Source organism: Leucopleurus acutus (genome assembly GCF_964270905.1).
Source record: "Leucopleurus acutus genome assembly, chromosome: 7".
In the NCBI taxonomy this organism is placed as follows: Eukaryota; Metazoa; Chordata; class Mammalia; order Artiodactyla; family Delphinidae; genus Leucopleurus; species Leucopleurus acutus.
The window spans coordinates 91176792-91184795 of NC_139150.1; the positions used below are offsets into that span (position 1 = coordinate 91176792).

At 53.1% G+C, this 8004-nt stretch overlaps 1 pseudogene across 1 annotated transcript; it reads right to left on the minus strand.

Annotated features, from left to right (window-relative positions):
• Positions 1–3870: 3870 nt before the first annotated feature.
• LOC309964593 (serine/arginine-rich splicing factor 3-like) lies at positions 3871–8004 on the minus strand (annotated as a pseudogene). The gene is made up of 2 exons: positions 7832–8004; positions 3871–4671 (listed from the first exon to the last, which is right to left on the minus strand). The product of its transcript is annotated as a serine/arginine-rich splicing factor 3-like (transcript).

Sequence of the window (8004 nt, forward strand, 5' to 3'; positions counted from 1 at the left end):
ATGCCGCCAGGCACCGCCAAAGAAATAAATGAAAAAAAAATAGTTATAGTGATGAAACAGCCCTAGTGGTGCAAGGATGGGACGTATAGCTCTATGGTAGAGAATAAAGGTCCAGAAACAGATAGATGAGAACTTGATAGGACAGAAAGTGGGGAAATTAAGGAGTTTTCAATAAATGGCATTAGGACAATTGCATATCCATGTGGGAAAAAGTAAATTAGAAAAAAAAGAAAAAAAGCAAGCCCTGGTCAGGTGTGACCTTGGGCCCAGGGCCATTGGCACACGTTGTCGTGTGGGATGTTCTTCCTTAGACTCCTCCCTCCCTCCTGTGTCACTGTCACTTCCTCCAGAACCTTCCTGGACTCCCCTACACAAGCTCGGGGTGTGCCCTCACCCGCCCACCCTGGATCACCGGAATTCCAATCCCGGTCCACCCTTCCCCGCCAGGTAAAGAACTGGGCCTGGTCAATAAGACCGTAGAGGTCCTCGGCCATTGCTGTTGCAGTTGCAATTGTTACTGTGTTTACACAGGGTGACCAACACCCGCCCCCAGTTTGCCCAGGACCGCTCAGGTTTGAGCGCTGGAACTGTGGGGAAACCCTCATTTCCGGGGAACCCCAGAAGGCTGGTCAGCCTATTTAGGATGGATCTTTCACTTGATATCCCAACCCCCGAGAGTCAGAAAGGGAATCTCCCCCCTCCTTCCATGGTAACCTTCATTCATTCATCCACTCATCCCTTTATTCAACTCCTTTATTCAGCAAGTATTTAGGAAGCATCTACTACATAGCAGACACTCTTCTAGGTGCTAGGGACAGTAAACTGAGAAGGTGTGATTTGTTACACGGGGATGATGTCTCGGAGACCACTGCAGGGCATGGGAGGTGGGAGAGCGAAGGGGCAGTTCTAAATGCAGGCTCTGACGGGACTGGGGCGGACCTTGCCCTAAGCCAGGCTGGTTGCTTCAACACAGCTGTCCTCACCCAGGGCCATCCTGCTTCCGCCTCACCCAGTTCTTCGGTGATGTCTGGGGAAAATCTGTGGTTGTCACAACTGGGGGGGAAGGGGCCCCTGGAATCAAATGGGTGGGGACAGGGATGCTGCTGAACCCCACACAGTGCCCAGGAGGGGCCCCCAGCAGAGAATGACCCGCCCCAAATAACCCCAGTGCCATGGGGGAGACCCTGCACTAATATTATTCAGACCCGCTGGTGCCCCTAGATTCCTGCACAGGCTGGGACTCTAACCGGGTCACCTCTGTATCCCGAGGTGACCTAGAGTGGGCCAGCCAGGAGGGCTGAGTATCAGGGATGAAATGACAAATCTCCGTGCCCACTCTCCCCGCCGCACCCCAGGGTCGATGGCCTCTATCTCCTCCCTGTGCAGGTAGCTTTTCCCTGAGCCATTTCTTCTTGTCAAGGTCCCTGTCGCAGGTTGTGTTCCCCGAAGATGACGTTGAGAGCAAGCAGTGGAGTGCAGGTGGTTGATGTGAGACGTGCAGAGAACAGATACAGCTGCCATAGGGTCCCGCAATTCCACTCCTGGGCATAGATCTGGAGAAAACTCTAATTCAAAGATATACATACACCCCTGGGATTTCCCTGGTGGTCTAGTGGTTAAGACTCTGTGCTTCCGGTGCAGGGAGCATGGGTTCCATCTCTGGCCAGGGAACTAAGATCCCACATACTGTGTGACCAAAAAATAAAGAAAGAGAGAAAGAAAGAAAAAGAAAGAAAGAAAAGAAAGAAAGAAAGAAAGAAAAGATACATGCACCCCAATGTTCATTGCATCACTATTTATAATAGGCAAGATGTGGAAGCTACCTAAATGTCCACTGATGGATGAATGGATAAAGAAGATGTGGTACATATATACAATGGAATATATTCAGCCATAAAAAGAATGAAATAATGCTATTTGCAGCAACGTCGTGGATGGACCTAGAGATTATCATACTAAGTGAAGTAAGTCAGAAGAGAAAGACACATATATGATCTCTCTTATATGTGAAATCCAAAATACGACACAAATGAACTTGTCTACGAAACAAAAACAGACTCACAGACATAGAGAACAGACTTGTGGTTGCCAAGGGGGAGAAAGAGGGAGGGAGGGTTGGATTGGGAGTTTGGGGTTAGCAGAGGCAAACTATTAAATATAGGATGGATAAGCTACAAGGTCCTACTGTCTAGCACAGGGAACTATATTCAATATCCTGTGATAAGCCATAATGGAAAAGAAAAAGAGTTTTATTTATAGGTTCCATCCCTAACTGAGCTGGCCCATCCCCTCCCATGGTTCTAAGTGCAGCCCGAGGCTGCAGACTTCCCACCGTGGTCTTCAGCTCCAGAGCAAGCCACCTGCAAACCAGCCGCATCTTCCCAGGGGCTGGCAACTCTCCTTTGCTACTGATTCCAAGACACATCCAGATAGCACAAATGTGACCATGAAAACAAACTCAGGCATGTTCAAATCAGGGAAATAACATTCTTATCTCTGTTTACTAGTTGCTTAATTTTAGAATAGCTTAGAGTTACAAAAAAGTTGCAAAGATCTGTACAGAGTGTGCAGAGTGCTGTGGACCCCCGACCCAGTACCCCTATTTCCAACACGTTAGTACTTTAGTACGTTAGTACGACATGCTTATCCAACTAAGGAACCGAGATGGATACGTTATTATTAACTAAAGTCCACACTTTACTAGAATTTCCCTAGCTTTCCCCTAACATCCTTTTTCTGTGCCAGTCTCCTCTGGGCTGTGACATTTCTCAGACGTCCCTGGGTTTTGATACCTTGAAAGTTTTGAGGAGGACTGGTCAGGTATTTTGTCCCTCAATTTGTTTGTCTGTTGGTTTTCTGATGTTTTTCTTATGGTTGGGCTGGAGTTACGGGGTTTGGGGCGGAAGATCCAGACAGAGATAAAAATGTCATTCTCCTCAGGTCACATCATCAAGGATACACACCATCAAGGATACACACATCAAGGATACACCCCATCAACGGGACTTGTGACAAACAATTTTACCCTTGATCACCTGGCCAGTATCGTCTTTTTTTTTTTTTTTTTTTTGCTGCGTTGGGTCTTCATTGCTGCACACGGGCTTTCTCTAGTTGCGGCGAGCAGGGGCTCCTCTTTGTTGCGGGCACGTGCTTCTCATTACAGTGGCTTCTTTTGTTTCGGAGCACGGGCTCTAGCTGTGCGGGCTTCTGTAGTTGTGGCATGGGGGCTCAGTAGTTGTGGCTCCCAGGATCTAGAGCGCAGGCTCAATAGTTGTGGCCCACGGGCTTAGTTGATCTGCGGCACAGGGGATCTTCCCGGACCAGGGCTCGGACCCGTGTCCCCTGCATTGGCAGGTGGATCCTTTTTTTGTTTTCTTTGTTCCTTTTGGAACCAAAACTTTAATCCCAAGGAGTCTCACAAAACATATTACAAATGACAGCATGAAAAAAAAAAACTGCACAGTAACTCAAAGTTCAGCTCTACAATATACTCTTCATCTGGCAAGACATTGGTATCTTGATCATCTCAACTTCCAAAAAACATTACAAAGAGCTATGTATTCATGTACGGCAATCACAGAGGGGACTTATGACCTAACTCAAAGGGAAACTAACTTCCTTGAAACTTCTTAGATTCGAAACTCACTGGACAACCTCTTGTCCAGTGTGAAGACTAGTGGAATTCTTAAACCTCTAATCTAGGGTAAGGGTGTGGCTTTCACTTCTACCTGCTGGCTTGTGTTCACAGCACCTTTTAAAGACTGCTTGCTTAACTACAGCTGCATACCATATCCCAGCTACAGAAAGTCTCTTCAATGTTTGCCAGTGTTGTTTCCATAATAATAAACATCACACTTTAGGTGGGCAGGAGTTAGAGTTTTATTATCAGTCTAGGCAAGACCAAAAATTCAAAGCAAATTCAATTTTGCTTAAGAGAACATTGTAAAGAAACAATTCTTCATATTACATGCCTCATATGACCCATTTCAAACCATAGAGAATGACACCTTTATGTGTCACTGTCCCAAGAGACAAACAAATGTGAACAGCTAAAACATTTAAAAAGTGCATCAAGCTTCGGAAGTCTCAAACGAAACTTGAATTTTCTGTACATACTCCTGTCAAATGAAGTTATTTCCTGTGCACCACTCCTCTTGCAAAGTGGTCTGCTATTTCCTTTCATTTGACCTGGATCGGCTAGGAGACCTAGAGAAAGATCGGGACGGCTTGCGATTTCTCTCCTGGGACAGTGATCTCTCTCTTCTCCTATATCTACTAAAGGGACCTGCTCCGGCTGCGGGAGAAGCTTCTCCGTCTTGGACATCTGTGGTGAGGGGGAGGACTCCTCCTCCGATAATCATCTCGAGGGCGACGACCCCAAGAAGGAGGCGGCCACGATGTCGACTTCTCCTTTCCCCATTGGACAGGTCCACTCTTACTCGGCAGCCACAGAGTGTTCTCCCGTCTAGTTCTCAGACAGCATCCGCTGCACCTCGGGGATCTTCATTTTCAACAAGAGCGAAGCCGGGAGGGTTTTTAGCAACCCACACACTTCGGAGTGGTCCATAATATCCTAAAGCTCGTTCGAATTCAGTCTTGTTACCATTGTTTCCAAGATTCCTTACACAAACGTTACAGTCCAACGGACAGGAATCCCGATGCAAGACCCTCCTGGCTCCTGGGTTTCATGGGCCACAGGGTGATCCCGGGCCTCTAGAATCTCGCAGCTGAATCGGCTCGCACAAGCTGTCCTGTGGGGATGCTTTTCCCCCCATGTGTCCAGCCCGGGGCCCTGCTGTCTAGGCCCGACCTCCAGGGTGACAGGGTGAACCCCAGGTCCCTGGAGCAAACACTCAGAGCCCTGGTGACCAGACTCAGGGGGCTGGGGCGGCAGCTGGACATGTGTGGCCACCCTGGTGGTGTTTGGCCCCATCTGCAGTTCCAGTTCCAGCTGAGAAAGAGCCTCGCTGTGTTATTTTCTCCTGGTTGTGTAAGGATCCCCGGTGTCATTTGACAGAAATGTACATGGTGTGTTCTTCCTCTCTTTTCTCCCTGCTTCCTCTCGTCCCTCTCCCCCTCCCTCTCTCCCTCTCCCTCTGTCCCCCCCCTTCCCTCTCCCTCTTTCCTCTGCGTCTCTCTCTTTCCCTCTCTCTCTCCCCCCTTCCCCCGTCCCCGTCCCTCTCCCCGTCCCTCTCCCAACTCCCTCTCCACCTCCGTCTCCCCCTCGCTCTCCCACATCCCTCTCCCTCTCCCCTCCCCCTCCCTCTACCCCCTCCCTTCCCCCGTCTCTCTCCCGCCTCCCCCCTCCGTCTTCCCGCCTCCCCTGTCCCTCTTCCCTGTCCCTCTCTCCCTTCCTCTCTCCCTGTCCCTGTTTCCCTGTTCCGCACGCCCTCCCTCTACCTCTTTCCCTCTCCCTGTCCCTCCACCTCCTTCCCTCTCTGGAGAGGGAAGGAGGTGGAGGGACAGGGAGAGAGAGCAGGATGGGGGGAGAGGGAGAGAGAGGGGGGAGAGGGAGAGAGGGATAGAGGGAGGGAGCGAAAGACGTCTCTCCCTCCCTCCCTCTATCCCTCCCTCCCTCCCTCCCTCTATCCCTCCCTCCCTCCCTCTATCCCTCCCTCCCTCCCTCTATCCCTCCCTCCCTCCCTCCCTCTATCCCTCCCTCCCTCCCTCCCTCTATCCCTCCCTCCCTCCCTCCCTCTATCCCTCCCTCCCTCTATCCCTCTCTCCCTCCCTCTCCCTCTCTCCCTCTCCCTCCCTCCTTCTCCTCCCTCTCCCTCTCCCTCTCCCTCCAACTCTCCCGCTCCCTCCATCTCTCCATCTCCCTCACTCCCTCCCAGAGAGGGAGAGATGGAGAGGCAGAGACAAGGGAGAGGGAGAGGGAGAGAGAGAGAGGGAGAGATGGAGGGAGAGGGAGGGAGAGGAAGAGAGGGAGAGAGATATGGAGAGGAGAGCGAGAGAGAGGGGGGGAGAGGGAGAGGGAAAGAGGTCTCTTCCTCCCTCCCTCTCCCTCTGTCCTCCTTCTCTCCCTCTCCCTCCCTCTCTCCCTGTCCCTGTTTCCCTGTTCCACCCTCCCTCTCCCTCTTTCCCTCTCCCTCTCCCTCCACCTCCTTCCAGAAGGAGGTGGAGGGAGAGGGAGAGGGAAAGAGGGACAGGGAGAGCAGGACAGGGAGGGGGGAGAGGGAGGGAGAGGGGGGAAGGGAGAGAGGGATAGAGAGAGGGAGCGAAGACGTCTCTCCCTCTCTCCCTCCCTCTCTCCTTCTCCTCCCTCTCCCTCTTCCACCAACTCTCCCTCTCCCTCCATGTCTCCATCTCCCTCATTCCTTCCCACATAGGGAGAGATGGAGGGAGAGGCAGAGATAAGGGAGAGGGAGAGAGGGAGAGGGAGAGAGGGAGAGGGAGAGATGGAGGGAGAGGGAGAGAGGAAGAGAGAGAGGGACAGAGGGAGGGGGGCGAGAGAGAGAGGGAGGGAGGGAGGGAGAGCGGGAGAGGGAAAATGGTCTCTTCTTCCTTCCCTCTCCCTCTCTCCTCCGACTCTCCCTCTCTCACCCTCCCTCCGTCTCCCCCTCTCCTTCCCTCGCCCTTTCCCTTCCTCTCTCCCTCTTCCTCCCTCTGTCACTCCCTCTCCCTCCATCTCTCCCTCGCCCTCACTCCCTCTCAGAGAGGGAGAGATGGAGGGAGAGGCAGAGACAAGGGAGAGGGAGAGAGGGAGAGGGAGACCAGAACAGGGAAACAGGGACAGGGAGAGAGAGAGGGAGAGGGAGAGAGGGAGAGAAGGAGGAGAGAGGGAGAGGGAGGGAGGAAGAGACCTCTTTCTCCCTCCCTCTCTCCCTCCCTCTCTCCCTCCCTCTCTCCCTCCCTCTCCCTCCCTCTCTCCCTCCCTCCATCTCTCCCTCTCCCCCCTCCCTCTCCATCTCTCTCTCCCTCTCCCCCCTCCCTCTCCATCTCTCTCTCCCTCTCCCCCCTCCATCTCTCTCTCCCTCTCCCCCCTCCCTCTCCATCTCTCTCTCCCTCTCCCCCCTCCCTCTCCATCTCTCTCTCCCTCTCCCCCATCCCTCTCCATCTCTCTCTCCCTCTCCCTCCACCTCCTTCCCTCTCCAGAGAGGGAAGGCGGTGGAGGGAGAGGGAGAGGGAAAGAGGTAGAGCCAGAGCGTGCAGAACAGGGAAGCAGGGACAGGAAGAGAGGAAGGGAGAGAGGGAGAAGGGGAGAGGGAGAGGGAAAGGGGGAGAGGGAGAGGGGGAGGGAAAGAGGGAGAGAGAGAGAGGGACAGGGAGAGAGGGAGGGAGAGAGGCAGGGGGAGAGATGGAGGCAGAGGGAGAGGCAGCGAGGTAGAGGGAGAGAGGGAGAAAGGGAGAGAGAGAGGGAGAGCGGTAGAAGTGCTGAGGAGGGGGGCTCCCTCCCCGTCCCACTCCCATCCTCTCCCTACTGCTTTCTCTTTTCTCTGCTTCAACAAACACCAGGCGCCTTTTAGATCAGCCCTGAAGTCAACGTTGATGCTTGGACAGCCTGACCTCCCCGCTGACTTCCAGCCCAGGACCACCGCTGGGAGATGAAGTCTGCGGGGCCCTGGGCGCAGGCTGCACAGGCACCTCCCCTGATGCCCAATCTCTCCTCGTTTACGAGGCAGCCGACACTCCCCTCCCTGACTCCCCAAGATTTGGGGCCTTTTTAGTATGTGTCGATAATGCCATGAGCTACTATTTAACTCTTCCACGAGGACCCATCTCCCAAAATGCAGTGGTTTTCAGCCTTGGCTGCACTAGAGAACCCCCAGGGAAGGGAGAGACGTCTCTCCCTCCCTCTCTCTTTCTCTCCCTCTGTACTTCTGTCTACCTCTCTCCCTTTCCCTCTCCCTCTGGGGTGATGCCCGATGAGCTCAGAATCGCAGATGGCCCCCCCATCCCCTCTCTGTGGCTTGCATGGGGGATGCACCTTCTCACTGTGGCCCAGGCATGGCCTTGACATTCAGACATCGGGTCCTGCACGGACACTTGTGTTTGTTCCAT